The sequence below is a fragment of the Haliotis rufescens genome, unplaced genomic scaffold (genome assembly GCF_023055435.1).
Source record: "Haliotis rufescens isolate VD_foot unplaced genomic scaffold, xgHalRufe1.0.p SCAF_107, whole genome shotgun sequence".
In the NCBI taxonomy this organism is placed as follows: Eukaryota; Metazoa; Mollusca; class Gastropoda; order Lepetellida; family Haliotidae; genus Haliotis; species Haliotis rufescens.
In genome coordinates, this window is record NW_025963788.1 from 619,122 (window position 1) to 637,059 (window position 17,938).

The 17,938-nt window shown below is 44.3% G+C and overlaps 1 protein-coding gene and 1 long non-coding RNA gene across 2 annotated transcripts in view; both read right to left on the bottom strand.

The window, feature by feature from the left end:
* Positions 1 to 14,209, bottom strand: part of LOC124117588 (serine/threonine-protein phosphatase 6 regulatory ankyrin repeat subunit B-like) — a 34,684-nt gene extending 20,475 nt beyond the window's left edge. The window contains exon 1 of the mRNA XM_048392048.1: positions 14,168 to 14,209. The gene's annotated coding sequence lies outside the window, so the exon portion shown is untranslated. The remainder of the gene's footprint in view (positions 1 to 14,167) is intronic.
* Positions 14,210 to 15,745: 1,536 nt separating this feature from the next.
* LOC125377934 lies at positions 15,746 to 17,339 on the bottom strand. Its single transcript, XR_007219881.1, has 3 exons — positions 17,303 to 17,339; positions 16,518 to 16,662; positions 15,746 to 15,877 (listed from the first exon to the last, which is right to left on the bottom strand). It is a non-coding gene; the product is annotated as an uncharacterized LOC125377934 (long non-coding RNA).
* Between the last annotated feature and the right edge of the window lie 599 nt (positions 17,340 to 17,938).

Consider the following 17,938-nt stretch of genomic DNA (forward strand, 5'->3'; position numbering starts at 1 on the left):
CATTCCCTTTGTTGCCATCGCTGAGTTGTCTGCACCACGTCAATCTGGCACGTCGATGTTGACGGGTCAAGGTCATGCCTTTGAAAGGGCGATAAGCCCGGAGACCATAATGTCGTAGTCGTCTGGTCACTGTTTGTCTGCTGGCCGGATGTCCTAAGCTGTTGGCATCTGATGACGTCACAGTAAGAAATCTGTTTCTCAGATGACGTACCCGTAAAAAGCGGTCATCCTGCGGGGTCGTGACCTATGGTCTGCCACTCCGTGGTCTGTCTGCGGTTCTGCCAGTCTGTCGGAGACGTGAGACCAGTCTGGTAATGGTCATCTTGGAGCAGTTCATGTAAATGGCAACCGCTCTCTGTGTCGCTCCCATCTGCAGCATACCTTCGGCTCTCTCCCTCTGGACAGCGGTCAGTCTTGGCATGTTCGTTGGTGTTAATCATCGCAACCATTGATAGGGAACAGATCCCTGCGTAATTTATACCCGGAAATTGCACGATAATTTGGGGAAGATTCTTTTAAAAAAATGCTGAAAAACACCAATATTTCCCAAAATCCGCAAAGCACGTGCAAAGAACGACAGAGAACATGAAGGCTGTATTCGTGAAATGTGTTCTTTACTGTTTTTGAACAGGTTGGCATCTTTGTTTCAAAGTGGCAAATCAGTTAATGTTGGTAACGTTTCTTTTGGCCCTCAGTTTATAACCATCTGGGGTATTTCCAAATAACGACATCCGATGAGCTTCCATCGTTCTTTTTGTCCGTTTGTTTAGGCTAAAGAAATTAATTAACATGCGCCCTTTGTCTGAGATTCAGAGATTACAGGTAACCAATCAGTGTTCTTGAACACGGTAGTCCAGTCTCTGGTCACGCTCAGTTGCGTCAGTGAGCAAATCGGCAGATGGTGAGCCCCAGCTGGCAGTGTTAGACAGCCGAGAAGAAGATTAGTGCCCCTTTAAACCGACAAGCCGGGATATAACTAAAATATACACACTGTTCAAAGCAGTGTTAAGCCAAACTCACTCACTTATTCAGAGTCATGCTGGTCCCCCAGGCTGGATATTGGGGGTACTTTTTCCAGTATAAGCATGCCTGTCATTTGAATGTTAAGGCCGCAATAAAATTAATAGTTACAGTTTGATTGATTTTTTAAAAACATTGGAGACAGGAGGCATTTTATTTTTAACGTTTTTAATTTGTTCTTATCGACCTACTTTAGGCATATGTGTACAATTGCTGTCGGCGGATGCGATTCGCATGCATCATGTGTGCTCAGTAGGGCTACGTGTACGGAGTATTTTATCAGGTAAAGAAAGTAGGAACACTCATATTAACGATACTTCTATTTCTAGGAATTTGAGGGCATTAGAATAATGTAAGGCAGGATGTTTTGTTGTCAGGCGGGAGCGGATGAAAATCTATTAATTAAAGTAGCGAATATGGTATCGTATAAAAAAAAAAAAAAAACAACATCGGACAATATCATTTTATCCGAATGCTACAAATTGGTCTGTGAGAATTTTATTTTAATGAATATTCTAGCCGTGTATAAAATTGCCTCATTGAGAAACACACTGGCTTGTGATTATTTCTGTAACTGACAGTGTAGCCGCGAATAACTGCAATACTGCTGATGCGGCTTTAAGCAATATTACTCACTCACTCACTGACGGTAATAGTTTTGTTTCCAGCTTTCGGACACATTTATGTTTTCACCATCATTGGACATTCATAGACACAATTTCTTTTGTTAAATTATATTGAGCATGTTTAGGGTTTTATTATAAAGTGCATAGGAAACTGTAACAACGGGAGATGACTCAGACTTTGTGTATGTAAATTACATAGCATTTTCAAGCTCATGTCATAAGTTTGCTAAATACTACTTGGAGAATGAAGAGCATGAAAGAAGCATGACCAAAGGACTACTAACGTGCGCATGCGCTTGACCTTATGATATTACGCATGCGCACGGACAGCGTCTAAAACGCGAGAACACGAGAACGCGAGATCGCGAGGAAATGAAATGTCGCATTCTCGCGTTCTCCCGATTTCGTTATTTTGTGGCCTAATTTGACAAGTCGAGATTGCGAGATTGCGAGATTTTGCATCATGTCCAAATGTCGCATTCTCGCGTTGTCGACTTTTGACAAAAAGTGCTATGTACCAAAAACACGAGAATGCGAGATCGCGAGAACGCGAGATTTTGGCCAAATCTCGCGTTCTCGCGATCTCGCATTCTCGTGTTTTGGGCATATTTACCTCGTTTCCAAAGGTCGAGATCGCGAGAATGCGAGATCGCGAGAATGTCCCTTACAGTATTCCATATCTTTCAGCAAAATTCCATTATTACCTTACAATAATTAATGTATTTTAGTGCTTATGTTATCGCGCATATCCAAGCTTTTTTGTATTAAACTTTGACATATAGAGGAAGTATATCAAGTATATGTATGTATGTATATATATATATATATATATATCCAATTAAAAGGTAAGGACAGTAATCAATAAGGGTAGGTTACTGCTTATCAACAATACATAAAATATAAGAAGAGTGTTTTTTATCCTGCAAAGATGGAGTGTATGATCCTAAAGGGAATGATTTGACCCTAGGATGAAATCAGTCCAGAGTGATATGATCCAAGGGAGTGACCTGATCCTCCTACACCTCACAGATTTCCCATGCCTCTTCTACTCGTGGCCTGGTTAGTTCGGGTAAATGTAGTATACACTTAACGCCTTTCCCCAGCCCTTGGATCACGTTTCCAAACAAGCACTCATTTACGATCATCAGGGTTAAGTACCACTTTCTGACCAAACACCAGTTCCCAATCCTTAGGGATAGACATTCCTTTACGATCATTAGTGTTAGTTGCGAGGTAGGTAGGTGTTATGAACACGAACTACCAGAGATCTAGACTACCAGTTGTCATACTTTCATTTCAGTGGAAGCCTCGGTGGCTGAGTGGGTTAGATCACTGACTTTGTGTACTGGCGATTAGGTGCCTCCCTCTGGCTGTGTGTGTTCGATTCCCTGACGGGACTAAACCCCAAACGTACAAGAATCTGTACTTTACAAAGAAAGTGTTATCCCAAATATAACATTTGTAAGAAAGGTATGCGTAAGCAATCTATTTTAATGATTTAATCCAATGTCATATGAAGAAACTCCGTACAATTTCTATCACGTTTCAAGTTCGCGGAGAAACTGGCTACTGTGCATGCGCATGAAGGTAAACAATCAGGTGTTGATGACTTGGTAAACGACTACTCATTATTTGTGAAAGTACCCGTGATCCAGTGGAAAAAGTGTTGGCTAATAAGATGCCAAGCATAGCTTAAAGCGGTCATGTTGAGGTGGATCCTCTACCAAGGGCTAATTGAAATCAGAAAAAAGTGTGCCCGGTAAAGCGCACTACACCCATTTGTTTCGAGCAAAATATTAAAAATGTAATCTTGTATTATTTTATAACGAAGGATTATCAGCAGACTACGTCTGTCATAGACACCACATCGGTGATATTGGCACTGACAAACACATTGCTGTCATAGATACAACATCGGTGACATTGGCACTGGCAGACACACTGCTGTCAGACACACCACATCGGTGATATTGGCACTGACAGACACACTGCTGTCAGAGACACCACATCGGTGATATTGTCACTGACAAACACACTCTTGTCTGAGACACCATGTCGGTGATGTTGGCACTGACAGACACACAACTGTCAGAGACACCACACGGGTGATATTGCCACTGACAGACACACTGCTGTCAGAGACACCACAACGGTGATATTGGCACTGACAGACACACTGCTGTCTGAGACACCACATGGGTGATATTGGCACTGACAGAGACACTGCTGTCTGAGACACCACATGGGTGATATTGGCACTGACTAACACACTCCTGTCAGAGACACCACATCGGTGTTATTGGCACTGACAGAAACACTGCTGTCAGAAACATAACATCGGTGATATTGGCACTGACAGACACACTGCTGTCAGAGACACCAAATGGGTGATATTTGCACTGACTAACACACTGCTGTCTGAGACACCACATCGTTGATATTGGCACTGGCAGACACACTGCTGTCAGAGACACCACATGGTGGTATTGGCACTGACAGACACACTGCTGTCAGAGACACCACATCGGTGATATTGACACTGACAGACACACTGCTGTCAGAGACATCACCTGGTGATATTGACACTGACAGACACACTGCTGTCAGAGACACAACAACGGTCATATTGGCACTGACAGACACACAGCTGTCAGAGACACCACAACGGTGATATTGGCACTGTCAGACACACTGCTGTCAGAGACACCACATGGGTGATATTGACTCTGGCAGACACACTGCTGTCAGATACACCACATCGGTGATATTGCCACTGGCAGACACACTTCTGTCTGAGACACCACATGGGTGATATTGGCACTGACAAACACACTCTTGTCAGAGCCACCACATCGGTGATATTGACACTGACAGACACACTGCTGTCAGAGACACCACATGGGTGATATTGGCACTGACAGACACACTGCTGTCAGAGACACCGCATGGGTGATATTACCAATGACAGACACACTGCTATCAGAGACACCACATCGGTGATATTGGCACTGACAAACAGAATGCTATCAGAGACGCCACATGGGTGATATTAGGCGCTGACAGAAGCATTGCTGTCAGAGACACCACATGGGTGATATTGGCACAGACAGACACCCTGCTATCAGAGACACCACATGGGTGATATTGGCACTGACAAACAGAATGTTGTCAGAGACACCACATGGGTGATATTGGCACTGACAGACACACTGCTGTCAGAGACACCTCATGGGTGATATTGGCACTGACTAACACACTACTGTCAGAGACACCACATCGGTGATATTGGCACTGGCAGACACACTGCTGTCAGAGACACCACATCGGTGATATTGGCACTGACAACCCCACTGCTGTCAGAGACACCACATCGGTGATATTTGCACTGACATACACACTGCTGTCTGATACACCACATCGGTGATATTGGCACTGACAGACACAATGCTGTCAGAGACACCACATCGGTGATAGTGGCACTGACAGACACATTGATGTCAGAGGCACCACATGGTGATATTGGCACTTACATACATACTGCTGTCAGAGACACCATATAAGTGATATTGGCACTGACAGACACACTGCTGTCTGAGACACCACATCGGTGATATTGGCACTGACTAACACACTGCTGTCAGAGACACCACATCGGTGATATTGGCACTGACAGACACACTGCTGTCAGAGACACCGCATCGGAGATATTAGCACTGACAGACACCCTGCTGTCAAAGAGACCACATCGGTGATATTGGCAATAACAAACACACTGCTGTCAGAGACACCACATGGGTTATATTGGCACTGACAGACACACTGCTGTCAGAGACACCACATGGGTGATATTGGCACTGGCAGAGAAACTGATGTCAGGGACACCACATCGGTGATATTGGCACTGACAGACACACTGCTGTCAGAGACACCACATCGGTGATATTGGCACTGACAGACACACTGCTGCAGAGACACCACGTCGGTGATATTACCACTGACAGACACACTGCTATCAGAGACATCACATGGGTGATATTGGCACTGACCAACACACACCTGTCTGAGACACCATATCGGTGATATTGACACTGACAGACACACAGCTGTCAGAGACACCACATGGGTGATATTGCCACTGACAGACACACTGCTGTCAGAAACACCAAATCCGTGATATTGGCACTGGCAGACACACTGCTGTCAGAGACACCACGTCGGTGATATTGGCACTGACAAACACACTCTTGTCTGAGACAACATATCGGTGATATTGACACTGACAGACACACAGCTGTCAGAGACACTACATGGGTGGTATTGGTACTGACAAATACAATGCTGTCAGAGACACCATATGGGTGATATTGACATTGACAGACACACAGCTGCAGAGACACCACATCGGTGATATTGGCACTGACAAACACACTGCTGTCTGAGACACCACCTCGGTGGTATTGGCACTGGCAGAAACACAGCTGTCAGAGACACCACATCGGTGATATTGGCACTGGTAGACACACTGCGGTCAGAGGCACCACATCGGTAATATTGGCACTGACAGACACACTGCTGTCAAAGACACCACGTCGGTGATATTGACACTGACAGACACACAGCTGTCAGAGACACTACAGGGGTGGTATTGGTACTGACAAATACAATGCTGTCAGAGACACCATATGGGTGATATTGACATTGACAGACACACAGCTGTCAGAAACACCAAATGGGTGATATTGGCACTGACAAACACACTGCTGTCAGAGACACCACATGGGTCATATTCGCACTGAGAGAAGCATTACTGTCAGAGACACCACATTGGTGATATTGGCACTGACAGACACACTGCTGTCTAAGACACCACATGGGTGATATTGGCACTGACTAACACACTCCTGTCAGAGACACCACATCGGTGATATTGGCACTGACAAACACACTGCTGTCTGAGACACCACCTCGGTGGTATTGGCACTGGCAGAAACACAGCTGTCAGAGACACCACATCGGTGATATTGGCACTGGTAGACACACTGCGGTCAGAGGCACCACATCGGTAATATTGGCACTGACAGACACACTGCTGTCAAAGACACCACGTCGGTGATATTGCCACTGGCAGACACACTGCTGTCAGAGACACCATATAAGAGATATTGGCACTGACAGAGACACTGCTGTCTGAGACACCACATTCGTGATATTAGCACAGACAGACACACAGCTGTCTGAGACACCACATGGGTGATATCAGCACAGACAGACACACTGCTATCAGAGACACCACATGGGTGATATTGGCACTGACAAACAAAATGCTGTCAGAGACACCACATGGGTGATATTAGGCACTGACAGAAGCATTGCTGACAGTGACACCACATGGGTGATATTGGCACTGACAGACACACTGCTGTCTGAGACACCACATGGGTGATATTAGCACTGACAGACACACTGCTATCAGAGACACTACATGGGTGATATTGGCACTGACAAACAGAATGCTGTTAGAGACACCACATGGGTTATATTAGGCACTGACAGAAGCATTGCTGACAGAGACACCACATCGGTGATATTGGCACTGACAGACACACTGCTGTCTGAGACACCAAATGGTAGATATTGGCACTGACAGACACACTGCTGTCAGAGACACCACATCGGTGATATTGGCACTGACTAACACACTGCTGTCAGAGACACCACATCGGTGATATTGGCACTGACAGACACACTGCTGTCAGAGACACCACATCGGAGATATTAGCACTGAGAGACACCCTGCTGTCAAAGACACCACATCGGTGATATTGGCAATAACAAACACACTGCTGTCAGAGACACCACATGGGTTATATTGGCACTGACAGACACACTGCTGTCAGAGACACCACATGGGTGATATTGGCACTGGCAGAGAAACTGATGTCAGGGACACCACATCGGTGATATTGGCACTGACAGACACACTGCTGTCAGAGACACCACATCGGTGATATTGGCACTGACAGACACACTGCTGCAGAGACACCACGTCGGTGATATTACCACTGACAGACACACTGCTATCAGAGACATCACATGGGTGATATTGGCACTGACCAACACACTCCTGTCTGAGACACCATATCGGTGATATTGACACTGACAGACACACAGCTGTCAGAAACACCAAATGGGTGATATTGGCACTGACAAACACACTGCTGTCAGAGACACCACATGGGTGATATTCGCACTGAGAGAAGCATTACTGTCAGAGACACCACATTGGTGATATTGGCACTGACAGACACACTGCTGTCTAAGACACCACATGGGTGATATTGGCACTGACTAACACACTCCTGTCAGAGACACCACATCGGTGATATTGGCACTGACAAACACACTGCTGTCTGAGACACCACCTCGGTGGTATTGGCACCGGCAGAAACACAGCTGTCAGAGACACCACATCGGTGATATTGGCAGTGGTAGACACACTGCGGTCAGAGGCACCACATCGGTAATATTGGCACTGACAGACACAATGCTGTCAGAGACACCACATCGGTGATAGTGGCACTGACAGACACATTGATGTCAGAGGCACAACATGGTGATATTGGCACTGACAGACACACTGCTGTCAGAGACACCATATAAGAGATATTGGCACTGACAGACAAACTGCTGTCTGAGACGCCACATCGGTGATATTGGCAATGATAAACACACTGCTGTCAGAGACACCACATCAGTGATAATGGCACTGACAGCAACACTGCTGTCAGAGGCACCACGTCGATGATATTGGCACTGACAGACACACTGCTGTCAAAGACACCACGTCGGTGATATTGCCACTGGCAGACACACTGCTGTCAGAGACACCATATAAGAGATATTGGCACTGACAGACACACTGCTGTCAGAGACACCACATGGGTGATATTAGCACTGACAGACACACTGCTGTCAGAAACACTGCATGGGTGATATTGGCACTGACAGAAGCATTGCTGTCTGAGACACCACCTCGGTGATATTGGCACTGTCAGAAACACAGCTGTCAGAGACACCACATCGGTGATATTGACACTGAGAGACAAACTGCTGTCTGAGACGCCACATCGGTGATATTGGCAATGACAAACACACTGCTGTCAGAGACACCACATCGGTGATATTGGCAATGACAAACACTCTGCTGTCTGAGACACCACATCGGTAATATTGACACTGACAGACAAACTGCTGTCTGAGACGCCACATCGGTGATATTGGTAATGACAAACACACTGCTGTCAGAGACACCACATCAGTGATAATGGCACTGACAGACACACTGCTGTCAGAGACACCACATCGTTGATATTGACACTGACAGTCACACAGCTGTCAGAGACACCACATGGGTGACATTGCCACTGACAGACACACTGGTGTCAGAGACACCATATAGGTGATATTGTCACTGACAAACACACTGCTGTCAGAGACACCACATGGGTGATATTACCACTGAGAGACATATTGCTGTCTGAGACACCACCTCGGTGGTATTGGCACTGGCAGAAACACTGCTGTCAGAGACACCACATCGGTGATATTGGCAGTGGTAGACACACTCCTGTCAGAGGCACCACATCGGTTATATTGGCACTGTCAGACACACTGCTGTCAGAGACACCACATCGGTGATATTGGCAGTGGTAGACACACTCCTGTCAGAGGCACAACATGGGTGATGTTAGCCAGTGACAGAAACACTGCCGTCAGAGACACCACATGGGTGATATTGGCACTGCCAGACACACTGCTGTCTGAGACAGCACATCGGTGATATTGGCACTGATAAACACACTGCTGTCAGAGACACCACATCGGTGATATTGGCACTGACAGACACACTGCTGTCTGAGACACCACATGGGTGATATTTGCACTGATAAACACACTCCTGTCAGAGACACCACATCGAAGATATTTGCACTGGCAGACACACTGCTGTCAGAGATATCACATCGGTGATATTGGCACTGCCAGACACACTGCTGTCTGAGACAAACACACTGCTGTTTGAGAGACAACATGGGTGATATTGGCACTGACAGACACACTGCTGTCTGAGACACCAGATCGGTGATATTGGCACTGACAAACACACTGCTGTCAGAGACACCACATCAGTGATATTGGCACTGACAGACATACTGCAGTCAGAGACACCACAACGGTGATATTGGCACTGACAGACACACTGCTGTCAGAGACAAAACGTCGGTAATATTGGCACTGACAGACAAACAGCTGTCAGAGACACCACATCAGTGATATTGGCACTGACAGACATACTGCAGTCAGAGACACCACAACGGTGATATTGGCACTGACAGACACACTGCTGTCAGAGACAAAACGTCGGTAATATTGGCACTGACAGACACACTGCTGTCAGAGACACCACAACGGTGATATTGGCACTGACAGACACACTCCTGTCAGATACAAAACATCGGTGATATTGGCACTGACAGACACAATGCTGTCTGAGACACCACATCGGTGATATTGGCACTGACAGGCACACTGCTGTCAGAGACAACATATGGGTGATATTTCGCACTGTCAGACACAATGCTGTCTGAGACACCACATGGGTGATATTGGCACTGACAGGCACACTGCTGTCAGAGACAACATATGGGTGATATTTCGCACTGACGAACACACTGCTGTCAGAGACACCACATCAGTGATATTGGCACTGACAGACATACTGCAGTCAGAGACACCACAACGGTGATATTGGCACTGACAGACACACTGCTGTCAGAGACAAAACGTCGATAATATTGGCACTGACAGACAAACAGCTGTCAGAGACACCACATGTGTGATTTTGGCACTGACAGACACACTGCTGTCAGAGACACCACAACGGTGATATTGGCACTGACAGACACACTGCTGTCAGAGACAAAACGTCGGTAATATTGGCACTGACAGACAAACAGCTGTCAGAGACACCACATCAGTGATATTGGCACTGACAGACATACTGCAGTCAGAGACACCACAACGGTGATATTGGCACTGACAGACACACTGCTGTCAGAGACAAAACGTCGGTAATATTGGCACTGACAGACACACTGCTGTCAGAGACACCACAACGGTGATATTGGCACTGACAGACACACTCCTGTCAGATACAAAACATCGGTGATATTGGCACTGACAGACACAATGCTGTCTGAGACACCACATCGGTGATATTGGCACTGACAGGCACACTGCTGTCAGAGACAACATATGGGTGATATTTCGCACTGTCAGACACAATGCTGTCTGAGACACCACATGGGTGATATTGGCACTGACAGGCACACTGCTGTCAGAGACAACATATGGGTGATATTTCGCACTGACGAACACACTGCTGTCAGAGACACCACATCAGTGATATTGGCACTGACAGACATACTGCAGTCAGAGACACCACAACGGTGATATTGGCACTGACAGACACACTGCTGTCAGAGACAAAACGTCGATAATATTGGCACTGACAGACAAACAGCTGTCAGAGACACCACATGTGTGATTTTGGCACTGACAGACACACTGCTGTCAGAGACACCACAACGGTGATATTGGCACTGACAGACACACTCCTGTCAGATACAAAACATCGGTGATATTGGCACTGACAGACATAATGCTGTCTGAGAGACCACATGGGTGATATTGGCACTGACAGGCACACTGCTGTCAGAGACAACATATGGGTGATATTTCGCACTGTCAGACACACTGCTGTCTGAGACACCACATCGGTGATATTGGCACTGGCAGGAACACTGCTGTCACAGACACCACATGGGTGATATTTGGCACTGTCAGACACACTGCTGTCTGAGACACCACATGGGTGATATTGGCACTGACAGACACACTGATGTCAGAGATACCACATTGTTGATATTCGCACTGACAGACTCACTGTGCCAGAGACACCACATGGGTGATATTGGCACTGACAGACACACTGCTGTCAGAGACACCACATCGGTGATATTGGCACTGACAGACATACTGCTGTCAGAGACACCACATGGATGATATTGTCATTGACAGACACACTGCTGTCAGAGACACCACATGTGTGATATTGGCACTGACAGACACACTGCTGTCAGCGACACCACATCGGTGATAGCGACATTGACAGAGAAAGTGCTGTCAGAGTCACCACATGGGTGATATTTGGCACTGTCAGACACACTGCTGTCTGAGACACCACATCGGTGATATTGGCACTGACAGACACACTGATGTCAGAGATACCACATTGTTGATATTCGCACTGACAGACTCACTGTGCCATAGACACCACATGGGTGATATTGGCACTGACAGACACACTGCTGTCAGAGACACCACATCGGTGATATTGGCACTGACAGACATACTGCTGTCAGAGACACCACATGGATGATATTGTCATTGACAGACACACTGCTGTCAGAGACGCCACATGTGTGATATTGGCACTGACAGACACACTGCTGTCAGCGACACCACATCGGTGATAGCGACATTGACAGAGAAAGTGCTGTCAGAGTCACCATATGGGTGATATTGGCACTGGCAGGCACAGTGCTGTCAGAGACACAACATATGTGATATTGGCACTGACAGACACACTGCTGTCTGATACACCACATCGGTGATATTTGCACTGACAGACACACTGCTGTCAGAGACACCACATAGGTGATATTGGCACTGATAGGCACACTGCTGTCTGAGACACCACATCGGTGATATTGGCACTGACAAACACACTGCTGTCAGAGAGACCACATGGGTGATATTGGCACTGACAGACACACTGCTGTCAGAGTCACCACAACGGTGATATTGGCACTGACAGACACACTGCTGTCAGAGACAAAACGTCGGTGATATTGGCACTGACAGACACACAGCTGTCAGATACACCACATTGGTGATTTTGGCACTGACCAACACACTGCTCTCAGAGACACCACAACGGTGATATTGGCACTGACAGACACACTGCTGTCAGATACAAAACATCGGTGATATTGGCACTGACAGACACACAGCTGTCAGAGACACCACATCGGTGATATTGGCACTGACAGACGCACAGCTGTCAGAGACACCACATGGGTGATATTGGCACTGACAGACACAATGCTGTCAGAGACACCACATGGGTGATATTGACACTGACAGACACACTGCTGTCAGAGACACCACATGGGTGATATTGGCACTGACAGACAGACTGCTGTCAAAGACACCATATGGGTGATATTTGGCACTGTCAGATACACTGCTGTCTAAGACACCTTTTTTGGATATATTGGCACTGACAGACAAACTGATTCCGATGGGACACCTTCAGACTCACAACGGAATGTGGAAGACATTCTAAGACGTCAGCGTGAGGAACAACTGTGCCTGTACAGCCATGCTAGGAATGTGAACCTTATAGAGGAGGAATAACAAGTACCCACCCACAGCTGCGACGTGTATATCTCTATTGTCCACTGATTGAAAACAAAATCCTAAATGTATTTGCCTATTTCTATCAAAAGTTCCCAAAATCCGTGTCTCTGACGTTTAAAGTACAAAATATTTAGATGTTCCTAGATAATGATGCACGCATTAAAATGTATCGTGTATACTTTTCTGTTATGGGCCGGAGGTCTTGAACACTGATTTAACTCTGTCTGTCTGTCTAACTTTAGATCAGTTATTCAAGCGCAGTATTGCCATGGAACAGTCCTCAATGGCCCAAAACATTCCCAACAGAACCTTGTCTGATGAACCGTATCACTTTACTAAGTATGGAGGAAGAGAACCTCACCGGTATCATAATGTTGTGAAATGGCTAAAGCCACCCTAAACGCATTCCCAGTTTTGTAACACATTCTGGTTAGAATATGCACATGTCCATTGCGGTACAGTTTTAAAACAGGAAAGTATGTGCCCGCCGCGAGCACGATGCCAAATTTCTAAGGTCTCCCGGTTTAATGACATGCCTTTGGGTATTGAAAGTGTTTGCCAAAAGCAATATAACTTCGAAAGGTAAATCCTATATCAAACTCAAGAACAAAGGTATTAGCGCTTCTGGATTAACGCTGTGCCTTCTCTTCGATAAAATGCATGTCTAATGCAATAACTCCAAGATTCAGATAAACCACAAACAACTTTGATAGTTAATATCTTACTTCAGTCTCACATATTCAGATGTATCCACCTTAAGCAACATAGATCACGTTGATCGGGAGCTTGTTACACCCTCAAAACAATTCACATTTACTTCTGATTGATAGGACAATAACGTATAAAGGCACTTGCGTTGACAATGTGAAAGTCAAGACACTTTCTAGTGATGTTAGTTTCCCTTTCACAGTGTTACGGAATATGTGAGAATACATGCAACATCATTGTTACAACATCACTCTGTTGTTATGGTTACCTACTTGGCAGTAAAGGCACGTCTTCAGGATTCTCAGGGTCAGTACACGCTGGAAAAAGAGAAGAAAAAAGGAAAAATCAGATAAAGGCATAACGTGCGATTATATTATTAGGAAAATAATATATAAAATTATATTCATGATTTAAACTAAACTATTTTGCGATTCAGTGGAATTAGAAAAAAAACTTCCAGATTGTGCTGATTGAGTGGGTAGGCTTATCAACACAATATGCATTGACAATGGAAGAAAATAATCCGCCTAGGTTTTCTACCGAAACAGATTCAACTTGGCGTGAAGGGCAAATAACTGATGAAATTGTGTGAATGGACCACTGAAAATCAGTGATGACGGCAGATGTTCGCCAAAAGGGTAAACATGTCCTGCCCTACCGGTAGAACCCGCCATTCATATAAATTGCATAACAAAAGTAAGTATGTATTTCCTGACGCAACACAGCAGTACCCCTGCCATGTGACGTCAGCCTGTAAACAAACCAGACAATCAAGTGATCGATGAACAAGAAAATGTAGTGACACGAGAGTACCATCACTGATCTTGATGAAACTAAACAGTCTGTTATTGTTAGTCCTTTCTATTTTCGAGTCTGGGTTCATGATAGCTGAAAACATGCTTAATGCAACTGTTATGACTCAAATATTGGCAGAGGCCTGACTACTGATTTGGTGAGTTGACGACAAGTAATGACTGGTACATGTTAAAGTAGGGATATGCATCGCTTTTCAATATTTATAATTGATGGGTCAAATTTGATGATGCCCCAATTATGAAAGATTGAAATATGTCAAAAGGCTCAATCCAAGTGGATTATAGTGTTTTTGCATTAAAATAAAAGTGTTAATATATTGATTTTGACATATATTTTTTTATTTATGTGTAATGGTCTTTGTCAATCTTTTTTTTCACGAAGTGACTGACTCTGATGACGAGGGTTTTCCCCGGGGCAAGATGATGTTGGTACGTACATAATTGAGACTGGAGCAGACAATCCTGTGACTGACAACATGAGCATCGATCTCCGCGAATGGGGAATGACTGCATGCACTTCTTTAAGTCAGCGATGTTGATCACCGTTACGACAAGCATGAGTTGCTGAAGACCAATTATAACCCGGGCCTTTACACTGTAGTAGGTTACAACGAGGACCGAAGAGATACAACTAACATCAACCGCCAACCCGACCCTACTCTGTACATCAGCCACACAAGGAGATCACAGAAATGCATATTGCTAACTATGTTTTTGTTGTGCTGCATAAAATCAGCCTCAATCCATCATTGCGGGACAATGACATACTGAGTACAGTTCTAGAGTTGTAAATATACATGCACGTGCTAGATGTAAGTTTAGGCCTACTGTTGCCATCGTGAACAAAATCAACCAAAGACACACAACAATCCATCAGCATAATATCCTACTAAAATAGCCTCACTAAAAGCAGGTCATTGTACGAGTGCAACTACTAATATATTTCAATTTCAAATTTCAATTTGAGTCAATTTCAAATAGTGATGATGTCTGGTGTTTGAGAAAGGCTTTAGGATCAGTTTCCCAGAGGGCGGAATGCGGAGTTGGGAATAAAAATGGTGGTGTTTCCCAGGGTCAATTACCCAGTGGCAGTTACCATGTGTGAAGATATCTAACCCTCTAATGTCGTTTGCTACATTACCTGTCTGACTCCCGGTTGACTTTCTTCTGCAATTAATAAGGACATATCATTAGTTCTGAGAGTAATTTGATAGACACAATCATGGTCATCCAGTGGATAACAAGTACACTGTACGTCCACTGATGTATAGGTCACAAGCAGTAAGTTTATTGTAAGAAATCACGACTGTCTCAGCCACCTTTCCACAAACTCGAATTTGTTATTCAGACGTGTAAAGTTAAACCTATTTCGGGAACAGCTCTTTCGGAAAAAAACAACACAACAGCAAATAGACAGCGCTTGCTAGATGTCATTCATGTCACTTTTCTAAGGAACAATTGTTGTCATACGTATGTAAAAAGAAGAAAAGTATTATTGCTGGTTCACTTGAAAAAAATAGAGGGTATTTAAGCTTATTTATTGCTTATATTATTGACGTTGTTCAAATTTTCACTTGTGGCATCGAGGACGTGATAATTCCAAATGGTGTTCTGTTTTTCGTAATGTTGTAGAACTGGGTACATGTAAAACATAACTTGCATTTGTATTTTTACTCCCTAGTGTTAGTACTATCAAAGAGTCATCTTCTTTTAAACCATATAGGCTTTGTGTAAGAGTACACAGAAATAATCTTAGAAATGCAAGTCATGCTTTCATGAAGATTATATGAAATGTTGTTTTACTTACCTCTGGCGTCGACGTCTTATGACGACGGTTACGACGATGATAACAATAATGGCCACAAGGGAGATTGTGATGATCACTGCGAGGTGTGCCGTTGACAGTCCTGTTGTTTCATCTGTTGTCGCCTTGACGTATGTCCTTATTAATACTGTTGAAATAAACGTTGCCCATGTACAACCGTACAAACGCATCATCTTATTGATATATTTTACGTGATAAATGGAGGTGTTACTTGTAGTATGTTCTTAATGCTAGATTCCAATGTTGTTATAAAGTTTTGTGATGTAATAACATTGTATAATTATTCATATTCTAATTGATGTATGTGTTCGATTAAATAGGCAGATGATATGTACTAGTGGTCAACAAATATGTAACAATGAAACCAATGTTAAACTGATACAAGCTGATTTGTATGGAGGAGTTCATTCAGGAATATACCACATCCATTTGGGATCAAATGTGCTATAAGACCTAATATGGCAGGAGTGTTGCTGAGTGGGGCGTTATACAAAAAAACAAAGAAATGAGATAATAAATAGTTCAGACTTTTTTTACTTAAAAAACCAACAAACATATTTCTATCACAATTGGTGATATTAAATTTATATTTATTTTTGCAAATTGCAATACCCAATAGTTGTTGGCACTGAGGAATCATTGCATGAAAAACAGGATTTCTATTTCATCATCCGTCAACTTCGAAAAGGTGCCTATGAAGAATCGCAGATACACCTGATGAAGAAACGTTTCGATTAAACAATGTGAAACCATTTAGCATCCCATACCTTCAGTGATCTCACAAAAATCCCCTGTGTTGTTTCCACTGCATCCCTTTGTACACTGTCCATTCTGATGACTGCAGACGTTGTCCAGACATTTCTTGCTGCAAGGCTGGTCACATTGAGCAGCATACCATCCAGGGATGCAGCCATCGGAGCACTCTCCAGTGTTCTTGTTACAGTGTGTGAGGTTCCTCTGTAGGTTAACCTGGCAGTTTGGGAGGCAAGGTTTGTCACAGTTCTCCCCATGTTTGCCCCACTCGCATGCTGTGACTGCATGAGTCAGTACTGCTGAAAATGTGACAAAATAGAGATGAATGAAAGCAGGGAAGACACCCAGAAGTTGTATTAAAGAAACGTGTAAATATTTGATGGGTAAAACAATCATAGAGCTGTTTGCTCACATTCAGAAAACCACTTCCTGCAGTAACTATCTTTCACTGACCGTGCCATTGATTAAGGTATTTTCTTATCACATCCTTAAAACAAATCATTTATTATGCACATCTATTGTGTATGTTGATATAAATTTAAACGTGGCTTCATATACTAAAATGACTGTGATAAATAACACAAGGTTGTGTTTTCATTTTATTGAATGTAAAACATTTACTGCAAATGTTAAGTAACAGCATATCGACC